The sequence below is a fragment of the Nestor notabilis genome, unplaced genomic scaffold (genome assembly GCF_000696875.1).
Source record: "Nestor notabilis isolate BGI_N333 unplaced genomic scaffold, ASM69687v1 scaffold7790, whole genome shotgun sequence".
NCBI lineage: Eukaryota > Metazoa > Chordata > Aves > Psittaciformes > Psittacidae > Nestor > Nestor notabilis.
Window position 1 is genome coordinate 8,959 of NW_009911502.1, and position 11,064 is coordinate 20,022.

Below are 11,064 nucleotides of genomic sequence, written 5' to 3' on the forward strand. Positions count from 1 at the left end.
AGAAAATTTTTTAACCACCTTCTAAAGATCTTCAAGTATAGTCTACACAACATGCTGTTAAAAGCTTTTGTACTCTCAAGACCTCCACAGTAGTAGTACTCTTGAAGATGGGTATTTTGGGGAGAGTAGTCAAAAAGCTCAACAATGGGTGATTATTCTTGGTTCTTTTTATGATGTATTTTTTTTCCTAACCCTACAGAAACATGTGAACTTGTGCTGAGTCTTTGCCATGTTGTCCATTATAATAAATGAGTCGCAAAATGAATGACTGTGGTTTTCTGCATACTCTACATTGGTTTTCCTTGCCTTCTTTAATGTTAACGTAGGGGTTATAGTGCAGTGTATTACTGTTTTCAAAATTATGGATTAAACTAATGGAAAAATGTGAGAAGCTCTGAATTTGCACTAGGTCTCACTGGAGCTAATAGTCTGAAAACCTTCAGATTCTTGGCAGTTTTTACCCTGCACTATTATCTCCATCTACTACTTCATTTGGAAAATCAATCTCATGGTATGTACAGTGCTTGATTGGTGTGGAGATGAAGGGACAGAAGGGATTTGCTACAAACCATAAGAACTCAGTGGAGGTGGGTATATAATCAGTAATGTTTTTTGAGAGTCAAGGCCAAAGGATATGTTAGATGATTCTAGGAATTCTGTAGACTTGAGACCATTCCGTTATCTTTCATCCAGTTGCTTTGCATGTGGACTACACTATGGCTGTGGTCAACACTTTCTGCTGCTATTGGCTGCAGTGCTGTATAAAACTGATATTAGGAGCAGTCACCCTCAACAGAAGCATTGTTCCTCCCGTGGCTCAGTTGTGGTGTTTTTACTATGTCTTGAAAAGTGAAAGTAAAGGAATGGTGTTCTACACAGTAACATTAAGAGCGTTGTTTTGTTTTTTAAAAGTGTATGTTTAAATACATTTTTAAATGTCTTTTATTTTCCTCTGTGCATTCTGCTACATACCAGTAATGGACAGCACTGTTCAGCACTGGTGAGGCCACAGAGCTCTGGGCTCCCCCATACAAGAAACACATGGACATGCTGGAGAGAGTCAAAGGATGATGCAGGGACTAGAGCATCTCTCTTATGAGGAAAGGCTGAGAGAACTGTGACTGTTCAGCCTGGAGAAGAGGAGGGTCCAAGGGATCCCACTGATGTATATAAATACCTGAAGGGAGGGTGCAAGGTGGGCAGAGGCAAGCTCTTTTCAGTAGTGCCCAGTGTCAGGTCAGGAGGCAGTGGGTACAAGCTGAAACACAGGAGGTTCCCTCTGAACATCAGGAAACACTTATTCCCTGTGAGCGTGACTGAGCACTGGCACAGGTTGCCAAGGGAGGTTGTGGAGCCCCCATCCTTGGTCATATTGAAAAGCTGCCTGGACATGGTCCTGGGCAACCAGCTCTAGGTGGCCCTGCTTGAGCAGGGAGGTTGGCCCACATGACTTAGAGAGGTTCCTTCTAACCAATCCCAGCCATTTTGTGATTCTCTAATAAATATCTTACTTATGCTCCTTGTTAAATGTCAGAAAGATTATTGTTTTCACCACCTTGGCAACAGTAGCTGGTGGAACCTGTAACCATTTCTATAGATGTGAGAAGGATTTATGCCTTTATTTTTCTCGAGGGGCTGCCTCATCCTGATTCTCATGGTAAAGTTGTTGGGAAGAGAGCTTGTTCTCTATGCTTCTCTTTCAGACAGATGTGACTTGTTTATGGAGTAACTCGTTAGGCTAATACTGATGTTGCAAGAGGAGGAACACTTGGTATCAGCCACATGAGTCGAAGACTGAAGTCTGCAGATCTTCCCCATAACTGTCTGTCCTGGAGCACATACGGCCTGTCTTGTCCAGCAGGCAGAAATTGCTTGAATGGCTTTGAGGTTTATGTCTAGTTTTTACCTGTGGTTGGCTTCCAGAACTGTGGCTTGAAGAAGTATTTCAGTGGGGCAGAGTCATTGTGTCAAACCAGGCAGAAGCTCTGCTGGTTGGAGCAATTGATCTTTGAGACACTTTGTCAGGACTTGTAGGGAAGTTGTGGCAGTGATGTGGGCCCTGATGCTATTTGACCATACAGTCCAAGCAACAGACTTGTCTGACAAGTACTTGCTGTTTCTAATTGTACCTTTAACATACATTTAGGATTTAACAGCTCACATATACAAATCTTTAGTACTCACTCCAAGAGTTTAAAAAGGGCTGTTAGGCATCAAAGATGCTACTCTAAGGATAGACACTTAATCTTTGAATGAGTCACACAAACACTGTGCTAACATGCTAAGCAGTGAAGGAAAAACACTATTAAATCCCATTTGTTATATGCAGTTATGCCATGGAGATTGTGAGAAAGGTTTTTGCAACTGTTCTATCTTCAAAGAAACTCTCTGAGCCCTCTCTTCTGGGGTTCAGCCTGCCCCTCCACCCCAAAACTAATCAACAAACTTCTTATAAGCCGGTGTATACAAAATGTAGTCGGAACATGCCCAAGCAAGAAATGCAAAGCTAGTTGATGAGTATTCATAACCACTGTTGTGGTTGCGAATAAAGAAATGTCCTCATTGTAAACCATCCCAGTTTTGAATTCTCACAGGTAGTCCTTCCAGAGGATAATGCACTTCACCTACTGCACCAGGTGCTCTTTTAAAAACTATGTTGATGAAGTCAGGGGATAATTAAGCATCAGATACTAAACAGCAGTTAGGAACTTTCACAGGCAACTGTAATTGCACAAAACCTTGCAGTGAGTGCAAGAATATGTTTTCCAAAACAGGTCCGTTCCTGACCTCTAGGTTCTAATCATGTTGACCACCTGAGAAAATACTTGTAGTAAACAGGCCTGAGACCCAAAATCCGCATTTCTCCTGGAAACCAGCTGTCATGGATTCAGCAGAGAGACAACTAAGGGGCAAACTGCAAGTTCCCTCACAAGTTGATCCTTTGGGAGGTGTCATTCTCCTTTGCTCCATCTCATGAACAGCTTGGGCACTTCTGTGCTTTCTGCCATGCACCCGTCTGCTCTGTGGAGCGCAACTGAAACTGTTTGGATCTTCTTGACCTGTGTTTCAGTATTGAAGAAGGATCTAGGTGCATAAAAGCTAGTCTTACTGTTCCCTGACAGTATTAGTTGATCTAACAAAATACTGCATTTTCCAACAAATCTACAGTAGCACCATTACAATTTGTTTTCAGAGTGCTGACATTTAATATTTGTCAAGATGGCAGTTGAACAGCAGTTAGTTTTTTCCTCATGTAAATGAAGAGTCATGCTAGATACAAAAAAAGTCTTTTAATATATATTGTGATTTTATTTACAACTCTGTCAATATTTTAATGGTTGGATTAGGTTCTGTTTTTTTTCCTAAATATATAAAGGAATGCTAATTTTCCTTAAACGTAAGGAAACACTGTAAGGAAACAGTTGCCTTAAGGCCAAGAAGAGTTGTATTGGCTGTTGCGTAGGGTGCTATGGGGCATAAATAGCTTTAGGAAATGGGAAATATTTTCCCATTTGTGAAAGGGAGGTGACTTAATTCTTAGGTAAGAGAAAAGTGCAGTAAAATGCGTGGATGTTGAGTGATGCTGGAGAAGAGAAGGCAGGAAAGGGATAAAAGAATTAATATGTAAACAAATTACTCTTTTGGTTTTCTGATTAGTTTATTAATAATTTGTATTTAAATAGGTGGTTGAATCCCATATTTATTATTGGCCATAAACGGAAGCTCGAAGAAGATGATATGTATAAAGTGCTGCCAGAAGACTCCTCAGAGAAGCTTGGAGAAGAATTGCAGTGGTAAGGATAAGAATGATTGTTCTCTTTCATTGAATTTCTGTTGGGGAAAGCAAGAGTTTTATTTCTGTACTAGAATTAAAAGAGGTTGTAAAGTTTAACAAGGTCTGCTGTTAAAAATGCTGAATAACTAAGGGCAGTTTTTAGAACTTGTTTACCATGGAAGCATTTTAATGTTTTTTTCAAGTTATACATCATGAAAATGCAATAGTCTTTCCATTATGTCATTTATAATTAATTTGACAGTTTGCAGAATGCTTGGAAAAGAAGACTTTTCATCAACTGTTACTGCGGTAATCCTTAATAAATTAATCTGAGCCTTTTGTCCATGGGTAGAATAGCTGTGGAAACTTTTAATATTTCTCTGTATGAAAGTAGGGAAAAATGTTAGGGTTTTTCGGTTTTGAGCACAAACTGAATTAAGTGACAGCTGTGTACCCTTCATGTGTGTGTGTATATAAATGTAGGTATGTTGAAAATACGCCAGCCTTTGGTGAAGTGGATAAAATGCCTTGGGCATCTAAAATCTTGTGTCTAGGAGGTGTTTTCAGTTTGTTATAACTACTCTTTCATGGACTGTGTACCAAGTCATGTTGTTATGGACACAGGAGGATCTATCTCTTTTTTTAATAGTGAAATATCTTCCAAGAATAACAGTTTGTCGATTGTCTTGAACCTTGCAATAGCTAATGTTTTTGTCCTCAAATAATCTTTTGTTAAATATAATTGGAGGAAATGGTGTCTCCTGGTGAAAGGTGGCCTCTTTATTAAGAAATTGTGGCCTGGCTATTTCTTGCCGTTACACTGAAGGTAGAGCAAATCAACTTCCCTGATAGTTTGGCTGGGATGAGAGACTCTTCAAGAAATAAAAAGAATCTGGGAATGAAAGGTTATGACAGGTCTTGCATCATCCTGCTCTGGATGAGTTAACTGAAGAAAGAGGGTAGGTGATAACCTCACAGGAGTGCAGCTGTTAACATTTCTGTATCTGGAGAGCTTTGCCAAGTTCCATGGCTGTGTCTTAAAGCAGTTCAAGGAGTTAGCTGTGGAGGAAGATGGACTCTTTCCAATAATTCTTACAGCAAAAGCACACGCTTTCCATGAGTCAGGAAATGGTAGAAAATACAGCATGCCATTAAAAAAAAAAAAAAAGGGAAGTTTTTTAAGTCTGTAGTGTACTTGGCCAAGAAGCACACAATATAATTTGTAAATAGCCACCTAAGGAAGTAGCCTTTTCTCTTGGGCCGGCAAACACGACAGAATCTACAGTTTCAATTTTGACTCTGAAGCATTTAGACAATAACTCTGTAACCCTTCAAGAGGGTTAAAAAAAAAAAAAGAAGTTTTCTTATTCATACTGTATGCTTCAAACTTGTGTGCTGTGTTGGAAAATAATTTGGCTTTCACGCCTTAGACTTATTTCAGCTCTCAAACTAACAAGGTCGGAGGGTCTGGCAAGAAATATTTAGCCTCCAGAAGCAAGGGGGAGTATCCTGTCTGACAGCAGCATGCTTTAAGAAGTCTGCTTGAGTTCTGATACTTCCTTGTTAAAATTGTGCTGCTTGTTACTGTCTTTGATTTTAATGTGAACAGATTGTGTCCTCCTTGTGGGCAGACATGTGGTAATGCAAAGGTCTTTGCCACTCTGCTGCTGTAATCCTTGCCTTCAGAGAGACATGTGAAGTGTTAGGTGACAAAACTGCTGCAGACAGTTCCCTTTGCTCTTGTGCCAGATCTGCTTATCATCATCGAAGCACGTGGTAGAAAAAAGAAAGATCCAGGCATGAGAAAGGGTTGTGCATTGCAGCCTCCCTGGGGAAGTGCGGTGCTTATAGGACAGTAAAGACAGTCTGTGCTAACTCAGTTTAGTCCATAGTCAGGAGATCATATGGTAATAGGCTCTTAACTAATCTAAGTGGCTGTCAGAACTGGGAGGAGAAGAGAAAAAGGGGTTCCTCACCAGCGAGTATGTCAAAGGCAATAGTAGCCAACAGTGATGAATTGTTTGTGGTTGTACAAGGGCTAATAGGCTTATAATACTATGTACTGCATGTTTATGTGAATGAGGAAACATGACTTATCTGTTAATTTTGTGTTGTTGTATTAAAGTGATCATGGCAATCTGGCTTCAGTAAATCTGAAAGTATTTTATTCTAGGTAATTGTCTTGTGGTTTTACTTCTGTCCTCCATCATGTTCGCATTTTGTTTGTCAGGTACTGGGATAAAGAGGTGCAAAAAGCAAAAAAGAGAGGAAAAATGCCACATTTAACAAAAGCCATTATTCTTTGTTACTGGAAATCCTATTTAGTTTTTGGAATTTTCACAATGATTGAGGTAAGTGGGGTAAAATGTCATATAACACACTTCTTAGCTAACAGCAATGTGAAACGTGGCCTCTTACATCCTGGTGACTTCATGCTGGGCTGTTCAGAGAACCTGTAATGTTCACGTACTCTCTTAGGAAAGTAAAACTCTTACTCTCAGAAAAGTGAAAAAGAGCCTTAGCTCTGTAGAGAATGAAAAATTGAGTCACAACTGGAGGATTATGGATGTGGAACAAAGAGCTGATTTTAGTGCAATATTTTTGAGACGTTACAAGCCCTTGACTTGCATTGTAAGGCTTAGCAGCGTTCTATGTATCTGAGTGGGGTGCCAAATAGAAAAGGGTTTTTCTTGCTATGTGTAAATGGCTGTAAAGGACACACTGTCATCAGTGTTAGTACATACTCATTTTTATAACATCAAAGTTTTTGTTGGTAATTGAGAGTTCTTTTTAAAGAATCAGCTAAATTTGAACATAGTTCTTTTGAATTTTGTGTTGATAAAAATTGGCATTTTTGAGCACAATAGAGACAACAATACGGCATGTGACTTGTGGCAACACTTGGCTCTTGTTTGCCCGGTTACAAACTTGGGTAGCATGGTATGATACCAAATCGTTAATACTTTTTTTCCCTTCTTTTTCTTTCAGGAAACCCTCAAAATAATTCAGCCAATATTTTTGGGAAAAATTATTAATTATTTTGAAAACTATGATCCCTCAGATGAGGTAGCTTTGAATTTTGCATATTGCTACGCAGCTGCTCTATCTGTGTGCACACTTATTCTAGCTATAATGCACCACTTATACTTCTATCATGTACAGCGGGCTGGCATGAAGCTGAGGGTAGCTATGTGTCATATGATTTATCGGAAGGTAAGCAAACCTGTTTACAGGTGTATTTGGCATTTGACAGCTATTTCAGTAGAGGAGTTTAAAAATACAGTTATTTGTTATGTTCATGCTTGCAGTTCCATTGAAGCTACTCATTTGTAGAAATGTAATGTATGCCAGTTTGTATCAGACCTTAAATGTATATATGTGCTTCTGCTCTCTCTTTGGTCATAACGGTGTTTGAATGACAGTTTTAGTTCTCCTAGAGAAGGTGGTGAATTAAATAGCCCTAAAGACTAGGAGGAGGTGCTGATTTTTGCGTGCTGGTGCTGTCAGAGAGGAGCCCTGCCATTGCTGGTGGAAGGACTGTGTGCTGGAGCGGTCAGAGGCAGTTAGGATACAGCAGAAGAGGGGCAGAGCTGTGCCAGGGAGTGCTGGCAGTTAATCAGCCCTGCAGGTTCATCACGGGGGAGGACGGTATGCTTGGCTGTAGCCACCTGCTTCAGTACTCTCAGTTGCCTGGGAATTGCTTCACTGTACAATTTCCCCCTCCCCGCCCCGGCCCTTTTGTGGTTAAGGGTGGGATTTATTTATATTGGTTTTTCAGCAGTGCTGTACAACTGCTGTAGAACTGGTGAGTTGCCTCCTTTGCGGGTCAGAGAGGCTGCCCACCCTCTCCGGGCATCCATCGGTTCAGTGCAGGGACAGGCACAGTACTGCGGTACTGCTGCTGCCCCCTCCGGGCTGGTGGAGATGATCTGCCAATTACACCCTTTGTATCCCTTCTACTTTGTTGTGAAGAAAGAGGGGAGTGGGCACAGGAGACGCGGTTCAGAACCATGCTGAATCCTAAAGGTAGGTTAGAGACATTTTTTAGTATCAGTTACTCATTTTACTGTGGGAGCACTGGAGTCCTTCATTAAAGCTAGTGAAGTGCAAGAACGGCTGTGCATTTAGTAAGCTGTGGTTTCTTTGCTGTCTGTGTGTCCTGATCAAGAAATAGCTGTCCTTGACTACAGATGGAGCTGATGCTGCTGTCAGATGGACAGTGGAACAAGAGAAGTTATGGGTATTACTTGCAGGAAGGAGTTGAGTGACATCCAGGATGAAACGTGGGCCTCTCTGTTCTCTGGGGAGCAAGCAGCCCATTGTGTATGTGTGCTTTCCTCTTCTGAAGCTGTTCCAGTATCCAAGCCATTGAGCTGATCTCCACTTCCAAGTGGGAAGTCCTTGCTGAGGATGTTGGAACAGAATATGCTCTATTTTTTTTTAGCTTTTGTACTGCTAGAATAGTGACCTGCCAGTTCTTACCTCAGCACAGATGTTTCATTGAAGGATCAGGACTGTAAAATTTCTTTAGAATGTGAAGAAATTCATGTTAATTAAACCATTCAACATAGGTTCCATCCAGTTAAGGCAAACACACTACTGGTATGGGTCATGTGAAGGTTTTGGACAAAGCAGTAAAGTGAAGAGAGTAAAATTATCCCCATTGTAAGTGGTGATTGCTTTTCATGCATATATTTATCCTCCTCCCTCTTCTGATACCTTGGAAATTATCCTCTGGGAACTGATCTCTAACATGGCACACTGCTTTCTTGTACATAAACATCTCTAAGGTACTAATTTGCTAAACTGATTATCATAACATAGTTTGAAGTTCATGAAATATGTATATAGCGATGTTGTTTATTGCTGTGTTGATATTAGCTTAGAAGCTTGGAAAAGAAATGTTCATAATATGCACCCTTATTTCTAGAGATGTGATTAAATAGAAAACTAATCTCCCCATATCTCATAAATGTTTCTCCTGAGGGTGGAGGCTGAAGTCACATCAGGACATTGATAAACCTTTCTAATAATTTCTCCTCGTTATCTGAGGCTTATAGATAGGTCATACTTCCTCTTTATCCTCATATAGGCCTTTGAAAGAATCAGGATGCCAGTTTACTTTTGCAGTGTTTGTTAATTGCTGTAGTAAATACAAAGCTGGATTTGCAAGGGTGAATGGGTTGTATGAGTGAGCATCCTTAGTGGAGAACTTATGCTAGTAATTCTTAAGTTTTAAACCCTTCTCCATTTCCTGGAAAGTTAAAATCTCATTTGCAAAACCCCTGTATTCAAACACTAAGGTGTTTTGTGATCAGTAAGAAGTATTAGTGATGCATGCAGGAAGCTTGTAACAAAAATGAAAATGGGATCTGTCTCATGACTCACAGTGTTGTGTGTTAAAACCAAAGGGTACTTATGGGAGGCTGCTAATTATTTATTTATTTATTTATTTATTTTTCTGAAGACTTGGCTTTTAGAAGTTACTTGAGGTTCAGAATAAACACTAAAGCAGTTTAAAGTATGGAGTCGTTGGTTGAGACCAATAGCTGCTAAAGAAGTATCAGCATTTATCTGACCAAACAGTTATATTATTCGTTTCTATGGTCAGTTTTCCCTTTTTAATGTGCTTTTGACTCTTTGGGGCAAGGAGAGATTAAAACACTAAGCTGGGAGTATGGGAGGCAAAGAATAGCTAAAGAATTGAAATTGGGCCAATGCAGTTACATCTTAGGGGTAAAAAAAAAAGTTCTCATTAGTTCATATAACTAAACCCTATTTTTCTTGAGAGAGGGTGCTTGCTGGGAAATACATTTGTTCAGAGAATTTATAGACAGAAAATCAAGCAGATCTTTGTTCTGAAATCAGGCAGATAACTGGCAAATGTAAAATAAAGTTAAATACAAACTGCAGTTGCTTTTTAAAAGGGCGTGTGGCTCTAGATTAGTATTTCTTACCTTCAGAGTGAATTTATAAATGTTATGGTCAAAGCAGTACTTAAAGCCACACTATACTGACTTTGTCTGGGACAGAGTTAATTTTCTTCATAGCAGCTCCTATGGAACTTGGTACATGTTTTAGTTGTAGCAGAAAGGGAGAGTACCAAACCAGGACTTTGGGGTAGAAACTGGTTATATCCGTAAAACCGCTGCTTTGTGTCCAGCGTTTCCATTTCCTTCTGCGTACTTCGCAGTCTAGACAGGTCCATTCAGCCAGGAAAATGTAGGGCTCATTACACTTTAAAAAACAAAACAAAACCCAGTACTACTTCTAAAGTAGTTTTGAAGCAGGAACAGAAGAAAAGACTAAAATTGCATTATCACCAGTGATGGGAATGGCTGTCTCTTCCACAAGAAGACGAATCAGTCACAGACGAGCTACCTCCTTTTGGCTCAGGTGCTTGCTGTCTTGGTCAGAATGAACTGGGCTAATACATTTTAAAACTGTTTTTGCTGTCTGTGTCTGAAATGGCTAGGAAGAGGTCAGAAAGGTGATTCAGGTGATGGGTCCCAGATAGACCCAGGCCGTGGACCGCTAGCAAGACACCAGTGCAGTGTTCTCCTGAGTGGCTGAGGTGGACTTGAAATAGTAGATACACCTGTGTTGTAAAGGAGTACGTAGCAATAGGTGCTGTAAACATGCCCTGGTAGGCAACTTCTTCTAATCTGCAAATCATTTGAACTCCTATCATTGTGGTCTACAGATATCTTAACTGCTGTTCTAGGAGCTTATCAATCTTGATCTATGGTGTGGAGTAAGCATGATAGAAAAGTGGATGTGCTGTGACAGCATTACCTGCAGGCAGCTTCACAGGGGATTTGAGATGTATGAGAGACAAGCTTAAGACAGGGAATGAAGCAGTGATTTTCTCAAATAATTAAATCTTGTCTTTCCTATACTCAGTATCCTAGATTTACTATTGGAATCTCAGAGGAATTTCTTAGTGGAGTTTTAAATGTTTCTGCCTCTTGTTTTCAATGTTAGGGTTGTGATTCTCTCTGTGATTAATAGCTTTGTAAAACAACAGTGAGGTACAAGAAATGTAAGGCACTTTGAAATGGTATTTTGCCCAATAGTACTTTGATGTCTGATGTTCTTGCGCCCGATTTAAAATATTGGAACAGAATTTTTGAAACAACTAGTGCTTTTGAGGTTAGATTATTGATCAAAAAGGAATCCTAATGCTAACTTTTTGGAGAGGGAGAAGTAGATGTGAACTGCCTAAAACCATGTTTTTGAGGAATGAATTATTCTTTTACAGGAAAACATATAACATGTTTTGTATATAT

At 39.8% G+C, this 11,064-nt stretch overlaps 1 long non-coding RNA gene across 1 annotated transcript; it reads left to right on the forward strand.

Annotated features, from left to right (window-relative positions):
* Positions 1–3,718: 3,718 nt before the first annotated feature.
* LOC104406168 lies at positions 3,719–6,783 on the forward strand. The gene is made up of 3 exons (XR_719918.1): positions 3,719–3,794; positions 6,006–6,126; positions 6,764–6,783. It is a non-coding gene; the product is annotated as an uncharacterized LOC104406168 (long non-coding RNA).
* Positions 6,784–11,064: the final 4,281 nt, after the last annotated feature.